At 30.9% G+C, this 23,450-nt stretch overlaps 1 long non-coding RNA gene across 1 annotated transcript in view; it reads left to right on the top strand.

The window, feature by feature from the left end:
• Window positions 1-11,155: 11,155 nt before the first annotated feature.
• The window catches only part of LOC105620071, a 49,695-nt gene continuing 37,400 nt past the window's right edge, over window positions 11,156-23,450 (top strand). Inside the window, exon 1 of the long non-coding RNA XR_001046492.1 lies at window positions 11,156-11,251. This is a non-coding gene — a long non-coding RNA (uncharacterized LOC105620071). The remainder of the gene's footprint in view (window positions 11,252-23,450) is intronic.

The following is a 23,450-nucleotide window of genomic DNA, read 5'->3' as shown; positions in this document are numbered from 1 at the left end:
AATTCGAATTCATATGATCAGAATTCACTGATTCACTCATTTTCAACCAGTAATTTTTTTTTTCAGTAATGAACTATCAAAATAATTATATAGGACGCTCAAGCTAGTTGCTTGAAAGAAGAGAACATCAATATTTTTTGCAACATTATCTATATTAGAAAATTTTAGTTGCATTAATTGGAATTCTGGTAAAAAATAAACAAATCAAAATTTTCTGGTTTAATCTATTATAATGATAATTGAGATGACCAAAATTTTGATTAATATGATCAAAATCTTCGTTCATCTTTCTTCTGATTCATCTATTTTTAATTAGAAATTTTCACAGTTAGTGTATACTACCTTGATCAAAAAGTTCCCGGAATTCATTCAGAAAATTCAAAATACAAGTTTTATTCATCAAAAGTGATATTGTCCCCTTTCCCCATCGACTGCGCACTTATGCCAGCGCTTGATCCAGCTCTCGAAATATTTCTGGAACTCTATTGTCGGCCATCAGAGCCGTCTTCGATTTTTCCATTACCTTCTTTTGGCTGTTAAAACGCGTTCCCCGTAATGGTTTTTTGACTCAATCGAACAGAAAAAAATCGTAGGGAACCATATCAGGTGAATTCGACTGTTGAATGGTATTCGTTTCGTTCTTGGTCAAAAATTCACGGATAATGATGGTACTGTGCGACGGTGCGTTATCATGGTGCAAAATCCACGAGTTGTTTGCCCACAAATCCAAAATCGAAAATACATGCAGAGGTAGATGTACTCAAGACGGCGTAACTTTTACAAATCAAGCTATGGTGATAAAATTTGATGGAAAATGTCAATGATAGATGTGGCAACCTAACCAAAAAAACAGAATTCAAATCAGCTGACTCAGAGCATCATCTGGTGGTAATTCTGGGAACTTTTTGATCAAGGTGTAGCATAGATTATTAAGCAATATTGCGATGTTTCAACTATATTGCAGTAACATATTGCAAACGTTGTAACAATGTTGCTACAAGTTTTATGCAATATATGTTTAAGTTTTTTATACATACATAATTATTTTAATAGTCTAATAAAATTATTATCTATATCTAGCTAAATTTTTAGATATTTCAGCAAAATCGTTTTTCTGTGTATCTCAAGATCTCGAGATATTTGTTTTAATTACTTTTTTATTTATTTTTTTGACAGCGTTAATAATATGATAGCATTAATTATAAAAATCTCGACATGTTTTTGTTTTTGTTTTTGTTATTAATTACTTTTGGGCACCTATCATGGAACAAGTCGGAATAGATTTTAATCGGAATTATTCAATTATTCCCTAGATTTCTTTTGTGTTTTCTAGGGAAAATGGAATTCATTCCGACATGTTCCATGATAGATATTCTACTTTGTAGATAATTACACAAAACAGTCGAAATTTTGCATTTTTTATTTTTTATAGCCGATAGTTATATGTGACGATGCAAGAAGAGTTCAGATATGCGCGGATCTCGGCGCGACGGTAATATGTAGAAATGAACGTTGTCTACCATACAAGTTGAAGAGAATCAGCGGAAAGGAAGAAGTGCGTGTAATGATCGAGACTGAAGGCGATCCATGCTTTCAGAACGTTGTTAAATGGTGAAATCATATGTATCATGTTACAAAATTAGATTACGAGGTTTTTTTTATCAGTAGTCGAGGTGGCAAAAGTCGCGGTTGTAAAAATGGAAATTGAAAGAGACGTGGAAAGTAGACCACTAGATGTTAAGACTTATCCAAAAAAAATCGTGTATTTTCGTGTATCTTCTTTTTCAGCTTGGAACACGATGGTCTGATTGCTGTCCTCGGTAGTGCGCGAAATAAACGATGTCTCGATTTTTCCTTTGTGCCAATCAACTGCATGATGTTTGCAGTCGCCGCAGAGCATTACAAAATTGCCGATACATTGGTATACAGGTCAATATTGTTTTTTAAGAACTAATTCTGACGATAATTTTTCTTTGAATCTTCCGTATAATTTTTCAAAATTTATATATATATTTCAGAGTTTTTAAAAATTTTTATATCTTTATAATTTTTATAATTTTTATAATTTTATAATTTTATAATAAGTGTAAGGCTAAAAAGGTCAAAGTAAAAACAAAATTAATCAAAATATGTGTACACAACTTAATAAATCAATTAAAAGGAATAAATCTATTTTCGGTCAAAGAACGGATCTTGATGCTTAAGTATTTCAGAGTGAATTTATATACATATCCAAATTTGCAAGTTTCGTCAATTTAATAAAGTTGAACGAATATGTTTCGGTTCAACGAAGCTCTCCTATAAAAATTCCAACAAATACAATTGAAGATTTACGGCTTTATTATATATATATATATATATATATATATACACACACGCACAGCGTATTCCAAAAAATCGTCAAATATTTAATTTGGACAGGTAGAGCGGATTAAACTGAATTGAAAAGTCCTCTACCGTTTTGCATTTCGTAATAGTTAACAAGATATTAATTAGTAAAAATTGTTAAAAATCTTCAATCATTTTTTTATTCAAATACTATTAACTTTACAGAAAAATTACAAGAGACAAATTGTTAATTTTCTTCTCTAAAGCTTTAAAAATTTTTTCAGAATTTTTTTATCAACTTTTTAGTACTGCATTTTCTTATTTTTATCAACATAAGAAAGTACGAGATTAAAAAATTCTGAAAAAATTTTGAAAAAGTTCATGAGTTTTATGAGAAAAAAATAAATAATGTTTGCCTCTTGCAATTTTTTCTGTAAAGTTAATAGTATTTGACTAAAAAATTATTGAAGACCAATTTTTGGCAATTTTTAGTAATTAATATCTCGTTAACTATTGCGAAATTGCAAAATAGGACTTTTCAACTTAGTTTAGTCCGATCTACCTGCCTATGAAATATTTTGGTCCAGGCGATTATTTTGAGACACTCTATATTATATATATATATATATGTGTGTTTCATTAATTTGATATGTATGTTAATTTGATATGTATGTTTTTGCTCATTTACTTCAGCCTTTTTAACTTTCCACTTTTAATAGCAGCTTTCGCTTTTATATAATTTTATAACTTTTTAGAATATTTAAAATTTTTTTATACGAATTGGAACACTTTCAGAAATACTGAGAAAGTCTACACTTTTTTAGAATTTTGCATTTATTGAATTGCATTTTGTGAATTCTGAAATATAAGATTTATAAGATTCTGAAGAAAATTTATAAAATTTGAAAAAGTTGGAAATATTTTTCCAAAAATCTTTTAAATTCAAAATATGATAAATTCTTTAAAATATTATGGAAATTTTGTTTACCAGGAAAATGGTCGCTCGGATTGAAATAAAAATTCAGAGCGTTATTTTATTTGTATCATAATTATGTACTCTCTAAATCTGAATCAGTGGATAGTCACTAATTACCAAGTGGCATACTTCGATAATCAGTGAAGTTCAACTAAAAAAGAAAGAATGTTTGAGCATTATATAACTAAAATACTGATATTTGCATACATTAATTTCAATCTTTCAATTCCATATTCATTGAATTTAAGCACTAAAACAAAGTTAATTAGATCACATAATAAAAATTAGCTAGGTTAGGGATCTCATATTTAATTCATTGATTATCAATAGCATACTCATTCACTGATTATCCACTGATTCAGATTTAGAGAGTACATGTTTCAAAAAAATTTTGGGAATTATACCATTCAATAAAGCAAAGAATATATTTTTGAATTACGCGTGTGATTTTTATTATAATATTGTATTATTATGAGCGACCAAAATCAAAATGTTTCTTTTATTTAATCTATGATAACAAAGTAACAAAAAATCTTAGGAAAATTATAAGTTTTTATGAATGATAAAAAGTTTGCAAATTTTTTGAGCAACAAAGTGAGAAGAAAATATCCTATTTTATCTAGCTCGTAGTTTTCTATGTGTAAAAATGATCGAACTTACAGGAATTTGAACGTCAGTTAGTTACCTTTCAAAACTTGAGATTTTAAACTTTAAAACTTTTTTTAAATTTAAAATAATAATAATAACAACTAAGTAATGGTTTCTAGAGTTAATCAATTCAATATACAAAAAAGCATGCAAGCTAATGTTGGTTCTTATTGCGAATATCTTAATATTGTTTATTCATAACAAACTATAATAAAATCTAAATTTCTCAATCATACCGTAATTAATAATAATTATTAAGTGCTTTAATTGTTCACAGACTTAATTTAAAAGATGTCTATAAAAGACAGGGACATACAGAGATCGTATCGCAGCATGATTATCGAACAGAGTGTCATTTAAAAATTACTTTGTATATAGTATCACAGATTTTTTTGAATATATGTAACTTATAAATGTTTTACCATCTAGTGGCATTAAAGTCTGTTCTACAATGTGCTTTTTGTTTCCAGTTTTTTGCTTTTTACTATTTTTTACATCTTGTCTTTTTGCTTCTTATTCAGTTTTTTGTTTTATATCGCCTGAGATAAGAGTTAACAGACTTCAAAAGAAACAAGAAATACATAGTAAGAAATACAATTGTTGATAAAACAGAGTTGCAAAGGAGTTAAAAGCAAAAAGTAAAAAATAAGAAACAAGAAACAAAAAGCACATTGTAGAAGACTTAAAGAGAACTCGGCAAGATTGACATGTTAATATGTTGCTCGTGTCCGAGCATAGTGACTTCTCTTATATGCCTGTGATGCGCATGCTGGTTGTATACAGAGAGTGTGGCTAACAGAGTAGACAGCGCACTGATCTGCAATGCTAGAAATCCTGGATTCGATTCTCGCTAAAACTATAAGTATTTCATACATTCGTTCCCCTCTCGGAAAGAAGCCACCGAGAGTAATAATAATACTCTTTAAATCTGAATCAGTGGATAGTCATTAATTATTCAATAACATACTTTCACTGGGTAATCAGTGAAATTTAACTAAAAGAGGAAGATGTTTGAGCATTATATAAAATACTGATATTTGCACGTTAATCTTCCAATACCATATTCATTAAATTTATGCATTAAAATAAGGTTAGTTAGATTATATAATAAAGATTAGTTAGATCAGGAATCTCACATCTGATTCACTGATTACCAGTGGCATACTTGGCACTGATATCAGTGATTATTCACTGATTCAGATTTAGGGAGTAACTATTATATTATAAGTGCGTTAATTGTTCACAGATCTAATTTAAAACATATCCATAAAAGACGAAGGATTATACTGTGAAGGTCCTGCTGCAACACGACTCCTTGTATGATCCTCTGTCTTTTGTTGACATCTTTTGATGTAGGTCTGTGAACAATTAACGCACTTGATAATTACGGTATGATTGAGAAATTTAGAAATTTTATTACATTTTGTTAATAAATAAACAACATTAAAAAAGATATTCGCAATAAGAATCAACGTTGGCTTGTATACTTTTTGTATATTGGATTTTTTAAAATTTAAATTTCGTTTATTTTTAACGAAGCTACAGCTGCTTGGATTTTGAAATGCGTAGTGCTATGTACTTTTGTTTCAAACCAATATAATTGATCGAGCAGAAGATGACGTTAGATGACTTTTTCCTGTAGAGAGACCATGCAGCATGTGTTGGATTATAAGTCGGAATGCGCAATTCGTCCTCGAGTCTCGGCAATCTTCGGTCTGAATCATATCAATGAGGCGTTCAATTATTACGCAGCGGTGCCGAGTGGGAAAGTGTTGATCGACTTGAAAGATCATGATCGGCTGACTTTATGTGATGAATCTTAAGCATTAAATTTGATCAATCAATTTTGTCTAATCGATTTGATTTATTGCTTCTTTTAGCTTAATATTACGTTTGTCTCACGAAAAATTTTTCAAGCGTATATTAATTGGCTGTAAGACAAAGAAGTTCTCAAATTTCTCTATCTTGTAGCTAATCGACGATTCGAAAAATTTTTTAGATGACAAATGTACATATGAATACAAGTCTTACTGGTATTTTCTTTTTTTTTAAATCAATCTGAGGTAATTTCGATTGCACTAAAATAATTTTAAATGTAAGTGTGGACTTCTTTTAAATAAATAAATATGAGAATTAGAAAATATCTACTTTCTCAAGAATGATTTCAATACAAGAAACTGAAATTGAAAAATTTAAACACGATATCTTTCAAGAACAAGTGAAATATTTTTTTACCGTATTTTAAACAGATACAAAAATTTAAGCAGTAAGAAATAAATCAATTAAGAGAAAATAAATCCTATTTTTTTTATCGCGAAGCAGAGTTAGGGCTTAGTAAATATATTTAAAGTATATACTCTAATGTGAATTTATTATGTACACATCCAATTCTGCAAATCCGCGTCTAAATCTTTTTTAATCTTAAAACGCACTCATAAACAGGAGAGAATAATATTATAATATCACATTAAACTGATAAACAATTTTAATAATTTTTTATGTAATATAAGCATCTTAGAAAAATATAAATAACATATTAATAACATAACTTTATACTATTATAAAAAACATTTAAAAAACTGTAAATAATTTTGTATCAGTAAGACATAAGCAATGGGCAAATTAATATTTTGATTTGCTATAACGTTATTGTTTCACGATCTCTGTCTACTTTCTGTAAATTCTCCTTAATTATGATACCCTGATCTAAAACGGTTCATTGAATAGAATCGATAAAGTGAAAAGTAAAACCCATGACAATAACGTAAGGCAAAAACTAAGGCAGTATGGCGTAAGCAGTAGATAAGAGAAACGTAACATTGGATTCGGCCTTACGATCTCTATTGTGATTGGTTAATTCGCTTATTACTTATGTTTTATTGCCTTACCTTTCTGTGTGAGTATCCGAACATTCGGGACTCGATCCGTATTTTCGAGTATTCGCACATCCATAACAAAGTAACTCGAATATTTCGAGTGGGGATCTTCTAGAAGATATCGAATGAATAAGATAGGTCTTTGTTAACAATTTGCCGTCGCAAAAAATGATAATGAAGTTGTTATAACAGTTAATCTGTTGAAATACTTGTTTGATAGATATTATATGTAGATATGCATGGATAGACAAATAACATGATTTTAACATGATTTTTCATACCTTCTCCGATACGCAATTTCAGATGTTTTTTTTTTAATTTAAATCAACCTGAGGGGATTTTGATTACATTAAAATAATTTTAAATTAGTTAAAACATAATTATGGATTTCTTTTGAATAAGATAAGAATTAGAAAATAATTGACGGAGGAAGTATGATCAGAAAATCTCTTAATTTCTCATTATTAAACAAATTCTAGCGATTATTTATAAAATTATTAGTTCAGTAGTTTATTACGCTATGATGCACTATGATGATATGTCAATACATAATAACTAGTATTTATTATTGGTTATTAATCAAGTTACTGAATCATAAAATATAAATGGAGTATATAATACCATATAATACCACATTTTTTTGTATTTTCTCTTTTTTTGTATTTTCTTTTTTGTATTTTCTATCTAGGATGATTTTAATCTCATTAATTTAATGCAAAAGAAACTGAAATTAATAAAGAGTCTAAATGCTTATTATGCTGTTAAGTATAAAATAAGCTCTATATTATATAATTTAAAATATTTGCATTTTACTTTTACACATGCAGATTAAATCAGCAGTTTTGATATGCATTAATCTGCTGAACTAGTTTATTCAATTGAATTCACTGTAAGTGAATTTTATCTTGCTCGCGATTTTCCAAGATGGCGTTAGTAGACGGTGCGTATTTTTTTGTAATTCATCATTATCATTTATAACGTTTTCAAATTGCCATTAGCAAACTTTTATCTTCAATGAGTAGTAGAAAAAAATTTTTGTATTTCTGTATCTAAACTTATTATTTTTTTATATTCATATTTGATAATGTATTTTTAAAAGTAATCTTCGTTGTAGTTTTCTATTTGCTTCTTGTAAACCAACTTATGATATTACGTATGATTATCTCAATTAATACATATATGTAAAATTTCGTATATGTATATTATATTTATGAGACTGCAAGAGTTCATTATTGCAATTTTATTAACAACTAATCAATATTTTAATTATCTTTAAGCTCACTTAATTAAAAATTAAACTTTATCTAGAAATGTTGATTTTTTTTGATAGTATCTCATTGAAATCTTAATGCAAAAAAAAATATAAACAATGTTTTATTTATTATTTATTTTAACAAAAATTTCTATAAGAGTTCATCGGCTGCGGATAAAGTGGATTTCTTCTTAAACAAGCTTGCAAAAATAAAAACGAGCATTATAATTACAACTATTCCACTTCACTTTTTCTTTTATCAGAACTAAATTTGATAATAACATTTGTAAATTATTAAAGAAATCATGCAATTTAGTTAAATTCAATGTCAACATCAGAGTATGTATGTTCTAAGAATTTGAAATATATAAGAATCTAGCTCCTTCTTGTTATTATTTATTATTTAAAAATAAGCGATCTGTATAATGAAATAAAAATCGATTTGCAGTCTATCTCTCTGTTCAATTTTTGTCATATTTTAATTTTGCTGTGTCGCGCATTTCTCATAGAAATTTAATACTGGAAGATAATGATTATGCTTAATTTGGGTATTAAAAATACTGTTGTTCAGTGCTTTTAATATTTAAAATAATAAATAATTTTCAATATTAATTTGGCTAATTATATTGAATATTAAAGTGAAATAGATGTACTATAGTTTGATATTTGGCATAAGAAAGAAAATTCTAATGTGGTTTGATGCAAAAATAAAACACAAGATTTATTTTTTAATTTTTTTATAAACTGATATACATTTTTTTAACTTAAAGTAAACTAGGCATGTGAGTTTGATAAAAGCAAGAGAGAAAATTTCAGTTTAGTGCAACAATAAATAATATTAAATTTTTGGATCTGAGTTGCATGCATTTATGTTTAAAATATAATAATCTATACATATATTACATAAAACTATGTAAACTATATTTTACGTGTCAACTATGTTTATTATCGTTGCACTAGAGTAGCTCTAAAGTTTCAATCTCGCTTAAGAATATATTTTTATTTAACAATACTAAAGTTTGCAGATATATTAACAATCATAAAACTTAATTACTTCTTTCTGTATTGCGCTATCCAATTTCTAATAATTTATATACATTGCTTGTATTGTTTACATGAAAATATTTAACTTAATGTAACTAACAACATTATTTGTTGTTTATACAAGTAAGTTTATACAAATCTTTTTAAATTTTTACATATAGTAAAAATTCTGTCGCAAGTCCTGTTCATAGGTCGTTTTTTATATTTAAAATCGTTTTAAGATGTAAATAAAAAAATAAGAGCCATATCATAAAATACTTTAAAACAGTAATTACGGTTTAAAATGCAGTCTATGAATACCGTTCACAGAGCTGTATTAGTAGAGTTTTTGCGAACATAGATCCAGGTATGATGAAATAAAATCACATTACTCTTTTTTTAATTAGTTGTTAAGAAGAAGATGATAACCTTAGCGTTCACTGGATAAACGATATAGCAAAAACTTCCTAATATTTTAAGATATTACTTAATCCAGGAAACGAGAATTAAAATGAATTAAAATGGATTGAAATTTTTTTCTATCCGAATGCGTATTTTAAATAGCGAATTTTTTTTTTTTGGATTCAATTGGATTTAATTAGATTCAACTGGATGCCATTGAAAAACTGTATTTCCTATTCAAAATTTTGAATTGAAAAGTATTCACAATGCACAGAAAAAGCTAATATTATTTGTAGATTGAAAGACATAGAGATGCAATTCCTATAAATGAATAAAAATGCATGCAGGATTGAAAAACATTCATTTTAACATTTGTGAATCAATATTTCTGAAAATCTGAATCTATTTCAATTCATTTCAATCCATTCTCATTTGCTGGGAATATAATTATGATGTGAATACCAGTCATAATTTTGAAACATGCGATACATTAATCAGTGCAGTGCATTAATTCGCTGGGTCATAGTAGTAGCCCGACTTATCGAAAATAAAAAAATGCAATATTAAAAAGTTGCTAAAAAATTCTGAAAAAATTCTTAGAGTTCTGAATGAGAAGAAAATAAATGATTTTTATCTCTTGCAGTTTTTCTGTTATTAGTATTTGAGTAGAAAATAAATGTCGATAAATCGGGCCACTACTATGACTCAGTGAATTAATGCACTGCAGTGTACAATTCTACATTGGATTTGAGACGTGGAACGCGCGTCAGCGCCGCAAGATGGCGGCACGCTGCGCGAAAGTGACGCGCGTCGGACGCGACGATGCACTTCGCGGCCGGCGCGGCGCAGCCGAAAAGCGGTCAGCGCGTGGTATTTGTTCGGCTCCGGAGTCTGCTTTTCACGTCGCGTTGTTACGATAGTAGATTTTCCCCTCCACGTCCCCGGGCGTGCCGGCGGTGTATCGTCAACGTATATCTCGACGGGTATCCTCGCGGGTATAATATATCGTGAGTACAGTCCGAATTCGTCGTCTACGTCGCGGTAACTGACGAGGAGTCGCGCGAGTGTGACTTGTCACATCGCCGTCTCGCACGCGGCGAGTCGACGGAGTGTATGAGAGAGAAAGAGAAAGAGAGAGAATGAGTGAGTGAGTGAGTGACAGAGAGAGAGAGAGAGAGAGAGAGAGAGAGAGAGAGAGAGAGAAGGAACGCATCTGTGGAGAAAGAAGAAACGCTAGAAGGGGGTGGGGTGAAGAGGCGAAATGGAGCGCGTGTGACGAGCACCGCACGGCGCCGCTGCATCGCGCTCGTCAGCGATCATATCGCGTCGCGTCGCGCCGCGTCACGTCGCGTCACGTCATCCCATAATTTGTCTCGCTTTTTCCTCGCGCGCCGTCGTCCGGCTGGCTCTCGTCATCGTCACCATCGCGGTTCGTGGTTCGCGGTTTCGTGCCTGTCGCGTCTGTCGTCCACCCGTCTACAACGCGCGCTCGCTCTCGTCGATACACGTCGTCCGCCATATCTCGCGGCGTACGAGGTACGAGACGACGGCGGGGACGGCGGTGGTGCATGCAACCTGTTGTTTTCTCGCGGCGCGCTCCTCAACCCGTCTGACACGCAGCCGTGCTGAGCGGCGACCTAGCGACGTGCGGCATCCGACGTGCTGGCGGCCGACCTAACCTCGCGCCCGCCGACCTGGGAAACGCGCCGGTTCGTCGACGCTGGGAGCTGACGGCAGTATGAACGGGTAAGAATGACACGCTAGATTTAGATGATTAATAAATTTTGTTGAACTTTGTCTCCGAATAATATCTGCGAGAGAGGAAGGGAGAAGGAATGAGAGAGAAAAGGGAAGAGAGGAAAGAAGTGAGAATGACAGTTCTCGGCTGAATGCTCGCACGAATGTATACATAGACAAGGAAGAGAGAAGGGTGTAGTCTGTAGAGACTTGGTATGTATCGGAATGTTATATTGTATTGAAGAGGAGAGAAAGAGAGAGTTAGAGAGGAGGGGGCGGAGAATGCATTGATTTGCGGTTGTATGTGGAGCAAGATAGATTATTGAAGGAGAGAGAAAGAGCGATGATAACATAGGTATGAATTTTTCTTTATTGTGTGCATTATTCTTTTCTCTCTCTCTCTCTCTCTCTCTCTCTCTCTCTCTTTCCTAGCTTTGTTTTTGCAAGAGTACATGTACAGCTCTCGTATTCCGGCTGTCCGTGTGATGTTATCGCGTGCAGTTTGACGAGATGAATGAAAAAGGAAAAAAAATCTAATTTATTATCATTATATTGAAAATTAATTGAGCAACATCAAAGTTCTTTAGTCTTCGATATTGCAATATAACTTGATCGTTTTAGCTCTTTTACAAAAATCTCTTTTTCCATATATGCGGTCCTCTTCTTTCGATCGTTTTTCAATGAGCGAAGTGAATGTGAGTTAGTACTCCGATTCTGTAATTCTTAAGGCAGTATCAGTATCGTTATATTGTTATTGCATAGATATTAAATGACATACAAAAAAACGTAAGCGGTAAAATATTAACATGTTGTATTCATGCTTACGTTATAGCCTTAAGCGTAATTAACGATTGCACTGACAGAGAAATGATATTTATGATTAATTATTTTTTAACCAATCAGAAAGAAAATCAGTCATTGTTTGCTTTGCTCTGATTAGATGCGTTCAGCAGATTTAATAGTTGAGTGAGTGCCTGTTGGTGTATTCTTTTAGAATTTAGATCATCCAATTGGAAATCTAGAAGAGTATACTAATAGCAGCAGACGCTCACTCAACTGTTGAGTTTGTTGAGCGCGCTATAATTAGAGGCAAAGCAATTAATGACTACTTTCTGTTCTGGTTAAAAAATAATTGTCAAAAAAAATTTAATTAAAAAGTAATTGTGAATCAACATTGCACAATCACTAGTATGATTACAGTTTTATAGTTTCCATTGTGTTTGGCCAATTTACTTACATTTTATTACTTAAGTTCTTTTGTGTGCCAATTACCATATCCTTTATATAAGATTAAAAAGTTGCGTAACGACAATGTAAAATGTTTACTCTCTAAATTTTTTAGAATGGAATCTCATTCTAAAGAAATTAAGCGAGTCTTGAAAAAGAGTGACTTAATTTTCAATCTTGAAGAGATTTGACTCTTTAGAATGAGATTTACCCTGAGTTTTAGAGAATGGAAGAATTGAAAAACCTGGAATTTTTAGGGAATTTCTTTTTTACTAGAAAGTTTTTAGGAATTTTTATCGATATTCAGAGAAATTTTATATTCTTATCTCTCTTTCTGAAAACATTGTTTTTTTCATTATTTTTTTCTTGATAATGCAAAATGTTAACAATCGGTTAGCAATAAATATGACATACATATCCATGTATATTTACGTACATTTTTGTCTTGCAAATTTTTATTAAAAAAACTGAATAACAATATAAGACAATACAAATATAAGACAATATTTATTGTTAGCAGAAAAGAATTATAGGTTTCGTAATTCCAATTACACAAAATGATAGCTACAGTTTGTGAAATTCTTATCTTCTAATTCCCAATACATGGTTTGTTTGCGTTGTTTACACTCCACTTTATTTCAAAGTTGCATTTAAAAAATTATCTAATTTTCAATAAGATTGAAAACAAGACCGTTTTTATGTTAAATACATTATTTTAATACGAAGCGCCACTAAGTCTGAATTAAGATATTGAATTATTATATATATATATTCATATAAATGAATTAATTTCAGAAATGATAATTGCGTGCCGATATGCTTGTTGGACTTTCAACGCAATCAATCTAAAATATTAATAATCCCTCCAAATTTTCCAAATTTAAAAAATATTGCTTCGAGGCAATATTTTTCGCAATAAGTTTATTACAGTTTTTTTAAATTCAGACCGTAGTGGCGCTTCGTATTTAAAGTAATTTAATCTAATTTTCTCTGAAATTTTGATACCTGGAAAAAATTCGAGAATTTTTAAGGAATTTTTTAACAAAATATCAGTAAACAGTTTGAGAATCAAATTGTCGTTGAAAGTAAAACCGCGGAGTATTGCTAAACGCGAAGCACGATGTATCGAGATATCAATACTACCAATGATCGTTTTCGATCGCTGCGAGCGCGTAGACTTTTTTTCTGGGTTCTCGTCTCCCGAGGTCGTCCCGCACTGTCTCGCAGAAATCGAAGTTGCGTATGTACATGTCATGAGATATACGTAGCGAGGTGTATTTACGTGGAACGTTGTGCACAGTTCCCGGGCGACGAGCCTCCCGGAGCTTTTAGCCATGTTTATGAAAGCCAGCGTACCCCGCTCGGCTTTCACGCGCGCCGTATTTTATGAGTAATATTCGATTACATCGCGCAACAGTATCCAATACGTATCCAAAGCGCGTATGTACATTTACACGCCCGCTGGCGTCCTTTTGCCAGGCCGTGCGCGAATACGCCGCTTCCATAACGCGGCTCTACTTATATTTCAACGCGGATAGAGTGCGCGGAGCGCCGTAAAACCGCAATGTTTTCAGGATAAATTCGGGTCTAGGGGGTTTTCTACCTGTATTCTGACTTCTCGGATTACTTCGCTCGTATAGATTTAGCCCTACATGCATTTGTTCGATTCTTAGCCCGATAACGTACGCGATGAGAGATATATATATTTATATAGGAGAAAACTCGGTATTTAATCCTTCGGTGCTGAGAATAGGTCTAGCAGAATAGGACGCACTCAGTTATAGATCTCTTATTATAAATTTCTTTGTCAAAAATGTCAAACAATTAAATTTTTTTGTGTTACATCTGAAAATTTGAATTATTCTTATTAAATGTATTTATTATTTAAGACTGGTTATGGAAGCGTTATTTCATCTTCAGATAAACTATGAGATCATTTATCTATGGATAATTTATTTTATGAATAAAGAAAAGAATAAAAGAGTAATGATAATGATGGTTTCTTTATCAATAGATTAATTTTAATATCGGTTTAACTTTTTATTTCATCTAGTTCTGAGAATTAGAAAGAGCAAATTAAACCGAGATCAAAGTTTATATTGATAGAAATGGACATTAAAGAATAAAAAACAAAAAAAAGTAAGAAAGTGAGCACTGAAGTTTATCGAAAGTTGGAACAATTCAGTTTTAGCATCCATTCTTTTCTATATGACTTATGTCATTTTGATTTCTTGAAATTAATTAGTGCTTTTTAATTAACATAAATTAAATGAGTTGTATAGTTTTAGCGTGAGTAGCATAACAGATTTCGACGTTAGTTCCGGAGAGTTAACCCTTTTTATTAAAGCATCTTATGTACAAAATCGGTTTAAAAAAATATTTTATAGAAACAAGAAAGAAATGAAATTGTGTACAAAGGAAATATAATACTGTTCCGCTAAAAGTTTCACTCTCGCATGATCTGTTTTTGCACTGTTCTGCATAAAATATAATGCTTTATTGATCGCGTTTGATGGAAGACTCGTTCTGCGTCTGATTCAGTATTCCGATTTCAACAGCTGCTGATTTTAAAATTGCATTGTGAGGATGCTAAATAAAAACAAATTTGCACATTCAAAAGAATTGTATATTTGCCGAGTGTTCGTTGACGCGTAATACGATTGACGCAAATTCGTATTATTTGTTTGCTGACCCTCTCCGAAAAATTATTGAATTTTGATCGCTTAGAATTTAATTCTTTTGCTTGCCGAAATAAATACGCTGAGATAATAAAAAGTCATAGCAATGTATATACTTCAATGACAGTTAGGGTTATCAGACCTAACCTAACTTAACCTAACCTAACCTAACTTAGATAAATTGAGTAAATATTCCTGATTAAAAAGTAGTACAAAAATAAAACATCAGAATTCAAAAGTAGCATTTCAGGTTAAATTGTAATATACAAAATAATATAAACTCCAAAATAGAACAAAAAGAATATTTCAAAATCTCAAGAACGATAAAAATAGATAGTAACAATAATAAAACTTTATGTAAGAAACTTAATAATTTTCGAATATTTTATCATACATATACATATACATATATACATAATAATGATCAGCTTATGCTGTATTATATTTCATGTACGATTTATAACTTTCAGTCTTAGTTCTCTTCCATAATGAGTATTAAAAAGAATACACCCTGAAAATCTGGCTGGATATTCCCGAACGTTTTAAAAGAGGTACATGTTTGGGAAAAGTAGGACATTTGATAATTCTAAACATAGTGATTCCGATATCGTGCGATTTCGATCGTCAAAGATTCTTTTTCTTTCTTTTTAATAGCTCTTGATTCGCAATTTGAGATTTGATTTGATCAGTAATAATCAATAATCGGATTAAGTGAATTGTGAATATGTGAAAATATTTGTTAAATGTATACATAAAAAGACGATTAGTTGAATTAGTTCGTCAGAAATTTTCTTTGTGCAAAAAGTATATTGGATTGGAATATACGTTTGTAGCGCTACGAACTTCAAAATTCATGCAACTTCATTAAAAATGAATAAAATTTAATTTAAGAAAAGGATTTTATAGCTTAAACTCTCTACTTTCGAAAGATCTATGTCTTTTGAGTTTTTGTGTTTGATAACTTTTACATTATAAAAAACTACGAGTTGAACAAAATGGAGAATCTTTTTTTTCATTTGTTAGGCCTGTAACTTGCTTTAAAAAAATTGTCTAATGTGAAAGCTTAAAGTTTTCCCTACAAAATCGTTTTTCAAAATATTCCTAAGATGTTTTTGTTACTGAGTTATCATGGATTAAATAAAAGTATTTTTTCTCTAAAAATTTTTTCTTTAAAAATCATTGAAATAAAAAAAATCAGATTTTTAAAGTTGAAACTTTGCTCTATCGATTGGTATAATTGTCAAATTAAAAAAATATATAGACATGATATAAATGAAATAGTGCTATGAAACAGAAGTGCTACTTCTGTTTCAATCTAATACAATTTTTTTCTTTATTTTACTTTAAAATTTTTATGTTCGCATTCAGTGACTCTTCTAATGTAACTCGATCATCAAGACGGTTCTTTGGCGTCTGTCACGGTTTTCTTGCGAAATCAGTGTGTTCGATTTCACGCATCATGCACTGCCACGTGCCATGTGTGTTGGCATCAGGCTTTAAACCCTTCGGTCGGTATTTGGACGCGCATGCGGTAACTCGCTTCCGCGCGAACAAACGAACGGATTTTATCAACCCACGGTCACGTCGGCGCCTCGATTTCGATAAAAGTGTTTTATTTCGTCCCTATCGCTGGATGATAAAAACTTCCCTATCGTGATTATTCTTTTTTTCTTAGCGTATATTTTATGTGCGCATGTACCGGATCAGTTAAACGCGGCGAATTAATTAATTGAACGCCTTAGTTTAATTAAGTCGCCGCCGTCGTGATGAATTGACCGTTGCGTTTTACCGCCACTAGAGAGTTTACTATGTCACGGCGACCGCTATATTCGTTTCACGTAGGTAATGCTAAGCCGGAATTAGATTTCGTCGCTGCGAAAAGCGTGCAGTGAGAGATGCCTGGCAGCAATCGTGGATTTCTGCGCCAAGGAATGACTTGTTTGCTTGCGATTTGTTTTGTCCGATCCGCTTCATCTGATTTCGCTTTCTTCTTTCCTTATTCGTTTCGTTTTCATCTGATGTTTTCTGTCGAGTGATATCGAATAGAAAAAAAAACTTGCATAAGGTATCTGAATGCAATGGGTAGTCTGAAGCACACAAAAGCGAACAGCGTAAATTCCTCGCAGTTTTGAATTTTTGCGAATTTTTTGCGACACTAGAATCTAGGTGACTGAATTCGTACATTTTGCAAAATCGTGTCAGATTTCACGCCGTATTTTCGTAAGGCATGACTCGCGAAACGTGTAGCAACCTACGAATGTAGCTTTTGGTGGAAATGTTTCGTTGCGAAAGACTCGACTTATGCATTATGGATTGGCACTCCGCCGATGAGTCGGCGATAATGTCTTTACTCTGTCAATATTGATTTAGAATCGTGGTTTTTTCCGTCAAAATTGGAGTTGTATTTATTTTTCTTGATTTAAAAAATACGATATTCGAATTTTATTTACATCTCTATAAAATATAATTTGTTTATGTTACAATAATATTGTTATATATAAAAACTACATAAGAAGTGTAGAGAAAACTCATTAATACATTTATTTAACTTGATTTTAAATTACTATAAAATATATACTATAAAAAAATGAGAGAGATTTGAATATCTTGAAGTGTTTCTCATTGTTCACTGAGAAAAAAAATAGTAATTAAAAAATTTAATTATAATTTAGATATTTTCAGTATCAACTATATATTTATGTAGAATTATAAATATATCCATCCGTTCAATAAGCATGATGTAACTTTTAAACTAGATATTTATTATAAAAAATGGAAAAAATACACATAATACACAATCAATACTAAATATTAATAAGTTATCTAATCTTCATCAATTATTGTCGATAATTATTTATCTTAAAAGCATGCTTTTCACCAATTTTACAACATAGTCTGTCTAATAAAAGTGTAATCGGGAAAATTTTTATTTATAGGAATCGTTACATCAAGAAATTTAAATGAGTAGAGTAGAGAAGTTCTTCCTTTATTTGATCATATTTTATAGAGAGACTTATTTATTATTTGACTTGTAAAGAAGATTAATACAAAATTTAATACAAAATATTTAATACAAAATTCGGAACTGTTTTTCTTGCATCACATAAAGGACCGGAAATGTCGCAGGAAGCAGCTGCCAAAAAGTAGGCGTTTATAAAGCAGCTGAAAAAGCAATATAAAACAAATACCATTGAAAATTTGTCAAAATAGTAAGACACGAAAAATGTTTCGAAAATTATGTCGGTCATGCTTTTATTGAACAGATTGTAATTATTATTACCAACATATAGCAACAATAATTGTAAAAATAGAAATTCCTAATCGTAATTATTTTATCATGTAATTATAGTCACAAATACTAAATACTTTTCTCTCACTGCTCTCTAAAGCCAGCGGATACAATGAAAAAATATTGTTTCGATAAATTCAATATTTATCTCGATCTTCAGCGGCACACGATACATATTTTCTTGCTTCTTGCTTTTATTTTAATAAATTACCTACTAGAAATTATACGTTGTGCAATTTTATTAATTTACTAGAACGCAATCAATCCAGCAAGAAAACATGCATCCTGCATGTGCATAAGCTGTGAAGATCGAGATAAATACTGAATGTAACGAATTTAATATTTTCTCCTCGTTATATTTTTTTTCTTTAAATTCTCTCATCAATCCGCATGCATACTACACTGAAGAGATTAAAAAAATAATGAACTGTACTTGAAAGAAAATGCGGAGATACAATTCGAATGCAGAATCGCTCTCGTATCGACTGCCGTCCAATCATGTTCATCTTATATATGCAATAACGACCGCGTTATTAATGTATGTGAAGACTAACGTGCATGAATACTGACTCGCTATCCATCTTCGTATCTGATATTACATTTCACTGCGACCGCGTAGCGCACCATCGATGCAGCTGCGATGAAGTTGGCAGTGCTTAAATCAGACGGTTCGCGAGAATTATTAAACACGAGTTTCCGCGGATCGTTGAAACACCCATGAATTAGGATGCATTCCGAGCCATTTGCTCGCAACGCATCGATAGAGAATCTCTCTTTGCGTCCATTACGTTGCGTAAACGCCGTGGTAAAATTACCGAGTTCTGACCGTCGTGTCGTGATAAAATTACCGAGTATTCGTATCGCGGAAGTATACTTCTTGAATTTGCGCACGTGCTACACCTGTGTACGACACTGCGGCGTCTTGCCAAGCATAAAGCCGGAATCAGACTACGCATTGAAGATTGAAAGATTGAAATTCGACCAATCAAAACAATAGGAGCTAAAAATTTCTTTGTCCTCTCATCTAATTTCAATCTTCAGTCTTCAATCTCAATCTTCAATGCGTAGTCTAACTTAAATTAAATTCCGGCCTAACTTAAATGCGATTCGCGTGAAGAACGCAGTGAAGACGAATACTACTCTACAGTGCAAATTAAGTGCAATTTTAATTTAAATTAAAATTATTATTTTATCCAAAAAAATCCAGGGGATTTTTTTTGGGTTTTACTTAAGAAACCGAAAATTTATGGGTTTTTTGGATTTTATTGGAATTTTGTATAAGAAAAATAAATTTTTTAATCGGCAACACATAAAAGAAACGTATTATAAATATTTAATAAATATAAGTATATTAAACTAATTGGACTGATATAATGTTAACATTATATTATACCAATTTTAATACATACAGAGTGTACAAAAAGTCTCGGACTCCTTAAATTTAAATATCTTGAAAAGTATACATTTTCAAGAAAAAATGTTTCAAAAAAAAGTTGTAGGTTTTAAAAAGATCTACTAATCATATCCGTCTGATCTTAGCGACGCCACCCAATATCAAACGAATGTGATCATAGATTTTTTTAAATTATAACTTTTTGTCTGAAACATTTTTCTCAAAAATGCTTATTTTTTCAAAATATTTTTAAGGAGTCTGGGATTTTTTATACCCTGTATATAGCCGTTTTACTTTTTAATAGTATAAAAGAAATTTAATCTAATGTTAAATTCATAAAAAATAATGGTCTTAAAAAAAATTACGATTTTTAATAATGAATTAAAATTATGTCGTAACATATTTCCATGAATTAAAATTATGACATATAGTAATTTTAATTCAAATTATTATTATGTCGCGACATAATAAAAATTCTGAATTTCTATTATGCTTTGACATAATTTTAATTCATGGAAATATTATTATGTAATTATATATTAAGTAAGTATATTATTATGTAATTTTAATTCATTATGAAAAATCATAATTTTTTTAAGACAATTATTTTTTAAGAATTTAACATTAGACTAAAGTTTTTTTATGCTATTAAAAAGTAAAACGGCTTGCCATATTTTTGTCTGAATTTTTAGCGGTTAGAAATAGTAGAAATTCAGATAAAAATGTTTAAATGTTCAGACATTAAAATTAGAAATATTCAGACAACTATAGCTAGAAATTCAGAGAAATGTGAGTAGAATACAACTATGGCTAAAAATTCAAATATTCTGAATATTGAAAATTCAGACAATGTGACTGAAAGAAAACTTCAGCTTTTGAATTTATACAATGTGTATCTAAGTAGAATAATAATAAAAATTCATAAATAATGTAGATATTTTTCAATTAAGCTCAATTTCAATTTCTATGTATAAAAAATGTCTACATTATTTTAAAATACTTATCATATTAAATTATTAAAATGATGTCTTTATTATTGGTTAGAAATTTTTTTCATTATTTATAATATTAAAAAGAAATCTATTTATAGATTTTTTTTAAATGATCTTCAACTGGCAAAATTTTTCAAATTTTTGAAAAAATGTGTATAGTATCTTATATTCACAACCTTGATAATCATTTATTTTAAATATTTGTAATATTACAATTTTTGTAATATTTTCTAGATTACTATTAAAATGTTGACATTTCTTATTTTCTATTTTTGTTGAGTTTTCATTATATAGAAGTTTTTTTTACATTTAAAAAATTTATCACTATAATATTTTTACAATTTATCTATAATTAATTTTATTTGAATATGTTAATTAAATAATGATAAATACAACGTAAATTAAATATTACATGAAAAAAATATCAAATAATCAATTTTATTTAAAAAACCCTTTAAAAACTTCAATAAAACCCAATGGATTGAGTTTTTTTTTTAAAAATCCAGATTTTTTCCAACTCTGCTTTAGATATTAATAAGAGTAGCGCAAACAACTGCTATGACCTAATCTAGGTTTTTCCATCAACATACAGTGGATGGAGTATGTAGCGAAATTTTTTTGTTTTTTTTTATCTTGACAGTTCTGGAACATTGTTAGATATTAAAAAAGCAATGTCAATCCAATCTCATGAATTACAACATTTTATTATTTTTAATTTCTATGTCAAAATATAAATCAATCCATTTCTGTAGTTAGTTTCAACGTAAACATCTATATTAACGTATGCATTTAGTAAATAATAAACTAAATTTGAGTCAAATTTAATATATTTTCTTGAATTAAATTGTTTACTCCATTGTTTTAGATAAATTAACGACATATTGAACAACAGCAGTGACCTATATAGAAATAATTAAAAATAACTCAAATTGAGTATATAATTTGACATTATGAATTTAACAATAAAGAAGAGAAATAAATGGGCATAGAACTCTCTACTATTGTTCTGTACGGCGAATTTGGTTTAAGTAGAAGGGAAACAATAGTGTATTCTTTCAAGTGAATAACTGTATTATGACCTATCCTATACGTGTTAACCTTGCATAAAGCGGTTATCAAATTAAATATAGTATAAAATTAATAAATATGATTTTATATATTTAATGTAAAAATAACTTTTAACACAAATGTATCAACTTATGCGTAAGTAAAATTTATTAACAATAAGTATCTCATAGCTTTTGATTACATGACTAATAATAACGACCAAGATAGTTTCAATTCTATATTTCGTTCAATGCTATACATCGATGGTTCTTTTTTCTCTTCTTCGTAGAGATTTTCGAGATTGGACACCGAAATATCCTCAGTATGGCGAATTAACTGCTGAAGTTAGAATAATATATCTCCATGCGTCTTATTTTACTTTAATTAAACATCATCCAGAAATATGACAGATCAAATGAGCCAATCAAAAGTTATATAAATGATATCTCATCTCTAATTTCTTGTTGGATCTAACAATAAGTGTAGAAACTTAAAACTAATTATATTAAAGAATCATTGACCGTTTATTGGATAAATCAATTTGATCTAAAAAAAAATGGCGATAGAAAGGAATCAGTTGTCGACATTAATGAATAAAAGAATTGTGCTACTCTTGTTTAGCTCTAGTGTGAATAGCTCGACAGTGTCGCAATGTTGCATCTCATTATTTATTCTCACTGCAACTTTTTACATCTCAATGCGAAGTGTCGATAATTCGTGAAACCGACGAAGCGAAATCGAGGGCAGGCGGAAACTCGTCGTCGCGAGTTCCTAATTTAGAATCTGATTAAATCTCGACATTGCGTCGTTACCATTCCGTTGTATCATTCACCGCCATTAACTATGCCTCATCGTTCCATCACGCGTTGCGAGCCTTTACGTTGTTGCATTACATCATAACAAGCCTATACCTTCGTGCGTGCGGCGCGCGGGTCAAACTTCATGCATCGTCACAGCAGCTTCATAGAATATCATAGTGAATGCATAGCGTCGCCCGTATATGGTACCCGAGAACGCGCCCGCATTTTGCCGCTATCGACGCATTCATCGAACCGTCGTGCACGGCTCTCTACCACACGGGTAAATGCTTATCGGGCTGGCCTGCAGCGCTCGATGATAATTAAAATAGACAAGACTCGCAGTAGCGTATACGCAAATATCTCAGCCGTCCATCAACAACCGTCGTCATCGCCAGTGATCCTCTATGCGATATTCCATATTTAACAATATTCATTATGTCCTTCGTTACCCCGAAGTGCTGTTTACGGTGACGTAAGCAACAGTCAATTATTACACGTGCGAGAATTGATAAACGAAGAGTACGAAATCTGTCTTGTCTTTCAACTTAACATGGTGTACAATTTTTCTCGGGTAAGATATACGAGCTTCTAGCGAGCCGTAGGGACGTAGGATATAAAAACAAGTCTCTCCGGCTTACGGCTTAATTTTTGAAAATTGCAACATTCCGCCTTGCATCGGTGCACCTGCGCCGAAGTGGAGCGTTGATTATTTGAGTAGCAGGATGTGTGTGTGTGTGTGTGTGTGTGTGTGTGTGTGTGTGTGTGTGTGTGTGTGTAGTAGT

The sequence above is a fragment of the Atta cephalotes genome (genome assembly GCF_000143395.1).
Source record: "Atta cephalotes unplaced genomic scaffold scaffold00024, whole genome shotgun sequence".
Lineage (NCBI taxonomy): Eukaryota > Metazoa > Arthropoda > Insecta > Hymenoptera > Formicidae > Atta > Atta cephalotes.
Note: the sequence above shows the minus strand (reverse complement) of the source record. Positions and strands in the feature narration are given on the sequence as shown.